Source organism: Diadema antillarum, unplaced genomic scaffold, assembly GCF_040938485.1.
Source record: "Diadema antillarum isolate AM-2024a unplaced genomic scaffold, OU_Dant_1.0 seq00001010_RagTag, whole genome shotgun sequence".
NCBI lineage: Eukaryota > Metazoa > Echinodermata > Echinoidea > Diadematoida > Diadematidae > Diadema > Diadema antillarum.
Window position 1 is genome coordinate 764,619 of NW_027271846.1, and position 12,646 is coordinate 777,264.

At 36.8% G+C, this 12,646-nt stretch overlaps 1 protein-coding gene across 1 annotated transcript in view; it reads left to right on the forward strand.

The window, feature by feature from the left end:
- The first annotated feature begins 3,016 nt into the window (after positions 1-3,016).
- LOC139742629 (endothelin-converting enzyme homolog) overlaps positions 3,017-12,646 on the forward strand; it is a 162,977-nt gene continuing 153,347 nt past the window's right edge. Inside the window, exon 1 of the mRNA XM_071653154.1 lies at positions 3,017-3,294. The gene's annotated coding sequence lies outside the window, so the exon portion shown is untranslated. The remainder of the gene's footprint in view (positions 3,295-12,646) is intronic.

The following is a 12,646-nucleotide window of genomic DNA, read 5'->3' on the forward strand; positions in this document are numbered from 1 at the left end:
GAAAAGTGAAAACACTTATCTCTTCTTTCCCCTCTCATCTCAACTTGTCTGGTATATTCCCTCTATATCTATTATCCCCTCTTCCCATCTCTCTTTCTCATATAATGAAGAGCTTCAGTTTTTGTTGCTGTTGTTGTTGTTGTTGTTGTTGTTGTTGTTTATGCCATTCTGTTATATGCTCTCTTATTGTTAATCACTGCATGTGATTCAATTTTCGGGAGCCTATAGGTAACACATATACTGTCCTTTTGATCTAATAAAAATGAAAATCTAATTGATATGCTCTCCACTTTGGTTCTTATGACTACTACCTAATTACCATTTATTGCAAATGTATGTATCATTAGAACATTTTATTTGTGCATAAAAAATACAAATTTTATTGAATAGTGATAACCATTGTTACTCAATTATACGCTCAGCATTATACACTCAAAAAAAGAAAGAAAGAAGGACGTAAACACTTTTTCCAGCACATATTTTTCATAGAAGATTTAGATCAAAATAATGGTGTCACATACCATATAAAAGATCATTTAATTGGCTATTGATCTGGTAGCTTAATACAAAGGGAAATTTCATGCATGAGTGAACACATTGCAGGGGCGGATCCAGGAATCCCGTAAAGACGGGGGGGGGGGGGGGGGGGGGGCGCAAAAATTTCTGATGCTACTTTCTTGTTTCATCTCATGTTTTTCTTTTTATTTCTTTTGTTTTAACAACAAATGAAGAGGGGGCACGCACCCGGTGCCTCTGCATTGATTTTTGTCCTTCGAGACACAAAAGTATAAATTCCAGAAATTGACAGTATGTCGCTCATCATTCTGCAAACGCCCTTCAAGATAACATTGATAACAAAAGACCAGTTTAAATGAGAAACATAAATGAAATAGCAAAAATAAGTTTTCGACATCTTGTTTTTCTTTTTAGCCTTAAACACTATAAAAGTGGGAAACTAAAGGGGAAAAATTAGCGTTTTCTGTTCAATCAAACTTCAAATGATACAGGGAGTAAGCCGCAAAGGTGATAAAATGGACAGACTTTCTTTACTTTATTCTTTTGATTAGGAATTTAAGAATTCATGAGACAAATTCAAGAACCAAATATCATTTTCAAGGTTCTTAATTTGAAATAACATTTGAAGTGTCTAACATGTTTGTTAATATTGCCTTTTGCATGTCATTTTAATTTTCTCTATCATTATTCGCCTTTCTTATCTTTGCGGGCTACAAAGTCATTATAGAGATCTATGATGATTTTTGATACTTAATTTGTATTTTTTATTGTTTTAAATTGTCTTTTTTGTCATTGTTACATGGATAAGCATATAGGCATGGATGACAACTTGTCCATTTTTGCAATTGTTACTGTTGAGCTTTGGAATAGAAAAGCAAATGTGTTCACTCATGCATAAAGTTTGCCTTTTTACATATGTATATAAAACTTTAATCAGCCAACATAATCCATGAGAAATATAAACTTTTTTTTTTGCTGAGTGTATGTGTTTCTTTGTTTATGTGAACACAAAGTGGAAATCAATCTAAATCAATCAATCAATCAATCAATCAATCAATCAATCAATCAATCAATCAATCAATCAATCAATCAATCAATCAATCAATCTATCAATCAATCAATCAATCAATCAGTATAAAAAAGTCAAAAAATGAATAACAACGGGCATGCAAAATAAGATAATACTCACTGGATTCTGAAGTCTCACGTGTTACATCAAAACGGCACTTCCGCGCCCAACAGCGCCTATACGTGTTGATACAGATGACGTGATAAAAGTGTCCCATTGGCAAACACAAATTTGCACTAATTTGTAATTAAATAGTATATATAGTAGAGCCTATACTAGATTTAAACATAACGATCCTCAGAGTTGCATTGAGAGTTTTGTAGATTCATGTGCACGGCAGCCGTAACCTTTTTTCTTTTCGAAGATGACATTTATACACAGTAGTTCATGTTGTTTCTATTGGCACAGTTTATTGACCGAAACCAGGACACAACCTCTTATTTACACATTCTTACGCTTGAGCAATGTAGGCCTCATTGTTGTAATGCCTCATTAGGTACCGGTATAAAGTATACTTGGCTGCGGTTGATATCTCCTTTGTTCAAAACAGATAATAAAACGCATAGTACGATCCCACAGCTTCAATATAGCGAATTCTATATCTGATACTAATTATTGTGAGCACTAATGCTTCCATACACCGTCCCTAGTTAGTCATAGTGAAATAGAGAACTGAAAGTTAGGCTCAGTCTAGGGGAAGGCACATTATCTATAAAGTTAATTGTCTGTCAGCAATTAATCAACATTAATAACTAAGCAGTAATTGACTAATGATGTCATTAACAGAATCTTAGTTTGGAAGCTCTTTTTTTTTGTGGGAGGATCAAAGTAAAGTGAAGAAAAAGAGAAGAAATATCATTATAAACTATATGATACGTATCTATTCACTTTGTCACCTAAGTGATGATCAGGCTACAGGTACATATAGGAGTATAAAAAATCATCACTTCTAAGTCAACTTGATACATTATTGGATTGCAGTAATGACTCATGTTTTTCAAGAGTGTAGGGCCTATTCACTTTGAATCATTTTTCATGGAATATCACGCCTGTAAACACTAGTAGAATTTGTCCTGTAGCTACCCAGACGTTTGTGAAGAATACAGTACACCATTTCAATTAAACTTGATGCAATGTCTGATTCAGCCAAAAAACAACAAACAGACAGAGACAGAAAAAGGAGATTACAAGAATAGAAGTCGTCAAACAAAATACAATTAATAATCAAACAAAATTCGGACGTGCAGTCTGACAATGAAGACTAGGCACGACCGACCAGCTACACAGTAGTACGCCACAGACTCTGTAGCAGTGTGTGTGTGTAGCTAGCATACGAGGCTTCACTGTGTGGAAGGCCAAGGACTGACAAAATAAAATGAAATGCATGCATTTGGCTCGTAGTGTGGTAATCGTATGTCGAGTAAACAGAAACCTGCACATCCCATCGCGTGCATGGCAGCTAGATAGTTACTGCCGCGGTAGACTAGCGAGCGTTGCGTTGAGCTGGAGGTCGTCGTGGCGAGTCAAACAGCTGTTCCAGGTGTTCACGGTAATTCCGATACCGGGAGAGAGGGAGATCTAACTCTCTTTACGTGCCCCATCACACCAACTATATCCTAGGAGGTGCGATACAATTTTAGACTTGGAGCCTCACTTCTGCTGAATCAACCTGTTTTCTGCATCCGACACTACCAACTCAGTCAAGACAGGTAAATATCACCAATAAACGAGATAATGAAAAATTGCAAAAGCATGACTGCAACCACGTTGATGACAGTATCGGGTGTCCGGCGTTTTCGCCCCCAGAGATTTGGGGGAGGTTCCGCCGTTGAACACCCCTACCCTCCCAATTACTTAGTGGCATGTTCGTGTTTCTGAAATGCCTTTCTGAAACGTAATGATGCATGGCCATGGTTTGAAAACGCATGATGCTGTAATTGTTATTTTTTCACATTTGTACTTTGTTTGATGTTTTCTATCTCACAACAACATTACGTTCACATGTTACTTTTTAGGTCATGGTACTGGTACAATGTAGGTCGGTGAATGGCACAAAGTGAAAATTGTGATTTTAATAATCGGCTTCCATCGCATGTTTATACATTATGAGTAAATGTTAGTAAACTTATAAGTTATAAGTGAACGTTCGGTGTTCTTTATGCCCATGCAAAAAAAAAAAAGACCTTGGTTTAGCAGATTGGTGTTAAATAACTAATGTAGTAATGTAAATTTCAGGATTAAAACTAAAAACTAATGCTATCTGTGAGGAATGCAGTGTGAGGATGTGTGTGTGGCATTTAATTTTTAATTGTGAATTATTGAATAATGAGCTGGCGGTATTGTATCAATAGAGGCCTATAAAGCCAGTAGTCTCGGTGAACTGCTTTTGTCGTTGGGACATTTTTTTTTTCTCGAGTCCTGTTAGTACTAATTGTTATTATTTTTGTTTGAAGTTTAGTATTTTACCAGCTTTGATGCATCTTTGAATAAATGCAAAGGTTCCTGCACTTTCTATTGTAAATAATCCCAAACGTCACTGTCGGCCATTGACTGCACATGCTTCCCGTCCCAGTTTAGCTTCCAGAATGAGCTGCAAAAGGGATTATTTCTTCAATGTTCAAGGTTCAAGGTTGGATGCCTGTCATCTTATGTACGGACGAACTGTACATGTAGCAGTTTAAAAGACAGTAATGTAACAGCTGTGCGTGTAGCAGTTTAATAGACAGTACTGTAACAGGTTTTTGTATTTGAACCACATGTGCACCCGCTAACATTTAAACTGTCAGGTGTCTTCCGAGACAAATCCAGATGTGTTTCAGGATATAATGGATTTTGGATTTTGGATTCACAGAACAACAAATAAAGCAACTAATTTTGCTCTATCAGCTAGCAACTCATAGACTGACAGTTTCACTTCCCTTTGCTGAATGAACAAATAATGTCAGTGAGTGCAGAGTACATTTAAAGGCAAAACATGCACTTGTAGTTTTTGTTTGCCTGCCTATAACAATCTTACACTAAAATTGAGACATACTGTACATTTTGTACGGAAGTCATTGTTTACATCATTGGAAAGTGGGAAATCCTGTCTAGGTATTTGCACAGGTCAAACTACAATTAGATAATGACAGAGTTACGCATTGCATCTGATAATGCAAACGCCCAGCAACACGTGTGCTGACAGTTTTTCAAGGGCACTACTATCAATGTACTTCCCGCCAATGAATGGATTTGAATCAGGGACGTCAACATTGAGACTCTGTCGTCTTCACCACTAAGCCATTTAAAGGAAGTAGATCCACTGTAATGTGATAATGTGTGCATTCACAGAGATGTCAAATACCCCTTTCAGGTAATCGCGGTTCAATTATCCGCATCCAAATAATGCGGATGAAGTAGTCAAAATCGTGTTCATATATCCCATGAAGTGCGCACTACTTTTACGAGCACCCGTTCATATAATGGTGCGAAGGACGGAGTTATTTGTCATGGTCACGGCGCACGCCTCTATAATGACACATGCACGTGCGTGTACAACTGCAAAACTGCGTATACTATAATTCACGTGTATGCACACCTCTCGCGTGCTCAAGCTCAGCAATCAGCGGTTGTGCGGGAAATCGAGTGACCTTTGACCGAACTGTGGAATGTTAGTGCGGATAAGTCGTAAAACGCGTTCATGTATTCTCGATCTACTCCTCATGCTGCAATTATGCGCATAATAGCAGCATCAAAATAATGCACACTTTTCTACTCCTCTCCCGTTCATGTAATCGAAATTTTACGACTTAGTGCTCCTATTATCCGCATCCACGATTACCTGAAAGGGGTAAAAGATAGAGAGCAGTAAGGTATGATATTTCGCAGTGCATCAGCGTTGCCCAAACAACCAAGAGAACAGGGATGGTATGGGAGGGGTTATCCCAGAGCATTGATCAACAATAGCGGTGGCCCAGTGCCACTAAAAGTTGATGTTGGGCCACCAAACTTTCTATTGTACTGTTATGTTTCCTTTTATTTTGGGCCACTGATTCAGAAGAAAGATTACTGTCGAGCCCTGCCATGGTAAGTAGTTTGATCTGGTGCAGACTAAATGTCATATTTTGGCTTGTTCTGATGAAGAATGTACATATCTCAAAATGTGACTCTTTTGGTGATTGGAAATCCATGTTGTGTGTGTGTGTGTGTGTGTGTGCGTGTGTGTTGGGGTTTATTTTATGAGGCATGAGAAAAAGCTTGATAGACATGTGAGGGTGAGAAAGACTCCTTAGGTGTGAGACCTGGGGGGTGTTTACTGTCAGCACTGACAACTGTCAGCGCTGACAATTTCAGCAAAATCCTTGGTTTTGATTGGCTGAGATGCTCTGGTCACTGACTGTTACTATGGTGATTCAATTTGTCAGCGCTGACAAACGTTGATGAAACACCACCTGATGTGTATGTATTCACAGCAGCTTTTTGTAATTTATCTTGTTACTTGGATCTCCCACAACTGTGCACAGTTGATGAGGAAGTATAGTTGTAGTCTTATGGAGCAACAGGCACTCTTCAATTTCCTGTAGAACAGTCGTCACGATAAACACTGCAATTTATGCGATAAGGTTTTTATGCATGGTATGATTCTTCAACACTTTCCCATGAATGTATTTGTATAGATCTACAAACTACAGCTTGGCATCCTACACATCCTTCCCCTTAAATAGAGAACACATTTCTGTGAACAATGATACAGAAATGTTCAAGTTGGGTCATTTCCTTCCAAAAATATCTATGCTACAGGTCATTTGATTCCAAGATGTCTTCAAAATACAGCAGATTAAAATATTCACATTTCATTAACACTGTGTCATTTTCTCTGCTCATGATTATCGTGTATCTTTTCAAAATGTGTACATGTACCTCTTATTTTCTACACGTGTACTTGAAAGTAATATGATAAGAATCTCCCATATTTGAGTCGATCGATTGTATTTCACACCAGGCTCATATCATATTGTCAGGGTTAGTTTCACAAAACTGAATTTGTGCTATAAATCAATCATTCTGTACAGTCAGGAACCCCATCATACTGTGTAACTGTATACCTGTGATCAAATGTTTGGCCATACATCAATCTAACACTATCATGCTTACTTTCAGGATGTTGATATACAGTGATATGGTTACATGGTTCTCATCCATTCTGTTTGTGTTGAATATCACTAATCTCATGTTTTCATGTCAGATATAATAATGTACACCCCAGCTCCTCCACAATAACAAAAGAGTAAAGTCACAAAAATATAAAGCCATCAACACTAATATAAATAAATATAACAATCTGGGTCTTACTATTTTGTTTTCTTTTAGATTTTGCATTTCATTGAAAAATAAAAACATTCATTATAATACAATCTTCGAATGTTCAATGATATGCGAGGCTTCCTTGGACATTAATTTGATCAGATTGCTTCTTTGACAAATTCCTGGACAACAAATTTCTCAAACCGTACACAGTTAATGAGGAGGTATGTCAAGCAGCAGGCATTCTCCAGTTTCCTGTTTAAACAGCTGTTTTGATAAATTGTGATTCTCAGGATAAAGTCTGTTATGTTACTGATAGATTATTCATTTTTCCCATGGATGTAAAGTATACCTCCCTGAGTATACACTTACACTGTAATACAGAGACATCAACAAATCTTTCCCCTACAAACAAGGAGCAGAAAGCACCATTTCAAATTGAAATGAAGATCTATGAAAATAGTATTGTTGTACACGTACGCTCACAATCTTGTCTTCAAAAGTCTGACTTTAAAAGCAGGAAATGTGTTCTCTGGGACTATTTGTGTTGGTTTTGTGATGCAATGTCACAGTTCAATGGATACCAGACATCACTATACATTGCTGCCACATTGGATAGAGGAAGTGTCCTTGCTTGCTCAGCATCTCTCAGGAAATCTCTGCTTTCAAGTAGAGTCTATCTCTAGATTGATGGTAAGCATGAATTACAGTACAAACAGATGTTGCATACAGTCTCTCTTTTAACCCATTGAAGACGGATTGATTTTCCTAAAATACACATTCCCTATTTATATGTACCCCGGCCCAAGAATACTCAGGGCTAGTCTTTAATGGATTAAAGACTAAATAGAGAATTGAATTTTTGTGAAACAGATTCTCAAAAATCCCTCTATCTTCACTGATGTGTGAACTACAACTTGTACTGTACTACTAATATTTCTGCAGCACGTTACACAATCCATTCATTATTCATTTGGGTGTCATTTTTCTGTAAAAGATGGTCAAATGCCTTGCGCTATGGCTGCTGGAATTGCAGGCAGTTTAGAGAACATTCTACAGCAGCATATTAAAGCTGGCAGGTCTGTCACACATCACATTGTGCTTGAAGAAGCTGCTGTGGTTCAGTGGAGAGGGCCACATACTGTCAATCATAAGGTCCCTGGTTCAAATCCACAGGCCTCAGGGGCTGTGCCCCTACTCTATAGGCAAGACACTTTATCTGCCTTGCCTAGTTTTCCAGAGAGGCCTAATAAAGCTCTCCTCCCATGATTGCTTGCTTGCAGGCATTCACCGCTTGAACTGTAGTGACCATGTTTGATAAATATTATGATTCACTTTCGATATGTTTTATGGTACTGCCAAGAGTGTTATATAGATCTATCACTACCCCCTACCCTCACACTGTCTGCCTCACTGTGATTTATCTTATGAGGTTTGATAGTTTTGAGTGTTCTGTTTCAAGTATCAGATAGCTAGTGCTGCCTGTTTTTCTGCTTTTATTTTCCCTTTAAAGGCATTGGCTTGTTATGTCCCCAATAATTTGAAAACCTGAGCTGCATGATTCTACATGCTGCCATTTTTCTGTGATGTCACATAGAAATGAAGATAAAAGCAAACTTAACCGAAAGTGATTATAAAATGCTTTTTCAATTAAAATTCATAAGAAAACATGAGTGGTTGTTTTAATAGTGTAATCAAATTTTCTTTGTTGGAGAAGAGTTCAGTGTTCATCATTTTGGAAAGTGAAGTGGTTTACTGGCATGTAAATAATCATATTTGTTATTTGCACAATAAATTGCTATGAAATATCTATTGGATATACAGGTAACATAATTCTGAAAAACTTTTGTGTTTAAACATCTTCAAAACAGAGTTGAATAGTGGCTTTTTAAGACAGGTTTCAGCTGACTTGTTTTTCTCTCCCCGTCCTCATCTTTGTCGACTTCATCCTTATAGTGGATTTTGTTTTTCTTTTCAAAATTTCTTCTCTTCTTTCTACTAGCTCTTCTCTTTCAGCTCCTCTAAGTTCTTCCTTCTTAGCTAATGAACTCCATTCATTTCTTGAGCTTTTAATTTCCTCTCTTTTTTTTCTCCTAGTGATATTTGTCTAATCAGTTCTTAAAATCTAGAGGCCTTTGTACTTTGCTACTACTGTGGATCATGTCTGGTTTTTTTTGCCATACAGAAAAACAAGTTTTTTATTTTTCTTTTGGAATGCGAGTCAGTGATGGGGGCATGAGTATTAACCCGTTGAGGATGGGCTGATTTTGCTACAACACACATTTCCCATAGACACCTGCCCAAGTATACATGTACTTGGGACTTGTCTGCAACGGGTTAACAGGCAGCCTCCAGTCTAAATGCTGGCAACATTTCGTACAGGAACTAATAGTATGATATTTTTTTTTAAGGAGAGGATTAAGGAATACTGGCTATTGATTGACAGAGCAAGACTTAGGTGAATGCATGGTCTATTGACTCAGCGAAAAGCTTGTAATCCTTCGATAATTTTTGGTTCAATACAAAAACAGCAACTACAACAACAAATTTTTATGAGTAACTGACTGAATTTTGTGAAGTGTGTTGTTGTCAGCAGAAACTAGACATGTTCTTGGTTACATTGATGTTGACTAGCATATTTTTAGCAAGATTGAAATACAGACCTAGGAAATACTTGCTGCAGACTAGGGAAGTCATCTAGGCATTTGTTGTAATTGAACTGGGGTACTCTTCATAAAATGTTTGACTATATACGCTCAGTTGGACCTGTGCAAACATAAGTGATGATATCCTACTAAAAGCAGGTGGATGCTATGAACAGGTGACTACTGCTATAAAGGTTGGTTTTACTGTAATAAGCACATATGCAAATTTGTACTTCAAGATTAAATGTAAATATGTCAAGAAAGAATCTTCTTTTTGGTGATTGTTGTTATTATTTGATACTACTAGAATATAGTATTTCTCTCCACGCTGAGAATACCGATTTGCAATATTTATACTTGTACATGTAGTTGATTTTCCAAGACTACACCCAAGCTACAATAAGTATTCAGAGGAAATCATGCAAGTGAATCTGGTAGTGATGTTGGGTCAGTTGCCTTTTTGTTGTATGAAAAACAAGGAAGAAAATTATGTTTTCATTCAGTCTCGAGTGATTTAAAGATCTATGCTATAGATGACTCATCACCCAAAAGCCTGGTAGGTGGTACTTTTGCTTCACCATAAGTTCTTAATTTGTATTGTCAAATTTTCTAGACTCTGAAGCTAAGGACACAAGGCAATTCTGTTCAGAAAAAAGACAATGGAGTTTTGATAAAAAATACAATCCCAGATCTACAATTGTATGCACTTCAGTGTGCAAGAGATTAGGCATTATTTGATAGAGTCTTTACAGTATGTAATTTCAAAATGAAGTCTAAATTTCAAACCATTCTCATAATTTGAAATTTTGAAACTAACGAGTTTTTTTTTTTTTTTTTTTAGTCTCCAGCGAACACTTTAATAGATGTCATGTTTCTCAGCCAAATCACTATAATTTTCAGCTCTTTCAGGGTCTTTGTCTTTATCGGGTTAGTTTATTAACTGGACACACAAGTATAAATTCAGTGCAAAGGATGTATTGAATCGACCACTGATTCAAGCAATAAAGCAATAATTTTTTTTTCTTTGCTGGAGAGCTTTATTGTATGAATGGGTATTAAAGATCCGATGCATGCATCCAAGGTTATGGTCTTTTTTGATGATGTGTGAGAAGAATGAAATGATACCACAACATTTAATTTTTTAAGACTATTTTGGTAATGTATTCACACTCTCTGCATGTTTTATCTTTAAAAGTTGCTCAGGCCATAACAACCACAAAGCTTGCTATAGGCTTGCCCTACCTAGCAACAACTAAGAGAATTCCTAGGTGAATTTGATGGAGCAGGTGAATGAAATGCTTTGTTACCTGGCTGTTAAGGAAAAGAAATACAATGTATCCATGAATTGTGACAGTCCATTACAGAAAGAGTCTCTTGTGGAATTATGGATTAAATTCATTTAAGAGGACCCCTTGCTCTGCGTAAAAAAAGAAGAGAGGGAGAAAAAAAAAAAGGAGAAAGATGGAACAAATAAATAATACCAACCCCCTACCTCTAACAAACAGTTTTCCTGATTAATTGATGTGGGTGTCAGGACAATCACTTTGCATTTAATGGAAGAGAAAGGATTTTTTAAGCACAGCAGAGTGTGTCTATCGAGAGTAATTCCAATAGAGTTGGAGAGTTGGCCCCTTGACATTTTGATTTCGTTGTCCAAACAGCCCTCCTCAGTTTCGGGACGAGGTCCAGATGAAAACAGTGACCTGTTTGGTTTCCCCATATTCATGGACATAGGAGTCCGGAGTTGACAGAATAGCCATGATGCCATTTGCATTTGCGCTTTGTTATAAAACGGGAACCGTGTTGATCAAAAAGTGGTGAGGCCCTACTGATGAAAAAAAGGACAAATAATGCACTATTTACTTGAGAATTTACTACCCCCCCCCCCCCCCAAAAAAAAAAAAAAAAAAAAAAAGTCTAGGGCAAAGTTTGCAAGAAAATAGCACTTCTTTACACACACACAATCACAAACACACACTGCAAGCCCCCTCAAAATACTGATAAACAACAACTATTTGTACAAGAACCAAATAAATCTAATCCTTGTGTTGAAATTCTTTTGGATCACCCCAAATGCCTATTTACCATGAGCAGTCATTTTTTCTTTTGAAGGCAGCTGAGTGAAATGGAGAGTTTGGGCTAGCTTCATGTATGTTTAAAAAAAGAACGAGGCAATTTTTGCCAGTTCCAAAATTGTTGTTGCAACCCATTCTTATTTAGCTTTATATCACTTTACATACACTTCAAAATATTCATGAATGTACAGTACAAAGCTCTCTTAAAGGCATTATTTACCATTTGCAGATGAAACAAAAACCCAGCTTTAGTGCTTCAAAATAGTTCTAAAATGTGAGTTAGGCATAAAAACAACCACTGTAAAAATTCTAATCAGGATGACCAATGTTAAGTATTGTCGAATATACAAAATGTGAACAATAGTTATAATAAAATTGTTTCCAGGCTAAACCGTCTACAGTTATGGTTTAATGAGAAAAACAATGATATCTCCCTATATTTTAGGTTTTATTGCAAAATTTGTATTTGAGAGGATGTTTTATGATATAACTGACCTATGTACACGTATGCTTTAAATGTGATAACTTAAGATTTTTTAAAATCACTGCTCCCAAAGGTAAACTGTACCTTTAGCCCACATCTTCTGCAAACTGCATGATATGCTGGATATTAAAATAGATCCTATGGCAGGCCATAATGTCTGAGAGGCAAAGGGTTTAAATATTTGATGCTTCTTGCCATGGTGATTACGTGAGAATCCGCTTGAATTATCATGGACAGCTGGTCCTTCAACCCTTTGATCACAGATTTTTTTTTTTTTCTTTCTGTGGTTCAGTTTATTGGAACTGGACACAAAATAGTGGGAAGTAAGGAAGGCCAGGAACTCAGAATGAGTCTATTCAGCCAAAGGATTTCTATTTGTCTGTCCTGTACATAGTCTGCATGGCTTTGCTAGAGTTCAGATTGGAAACTATACTTCTATAATACCTTGAACTGTGCAAAATCAATATTGTTAGTCATTGCTTCATACCCATGGTTTACACTGTATGTACCAGGTATTTATTATTAACTCTGTGTGGCATGGTGTTGTAAATGTCCTGTTTACCACATTATTCTG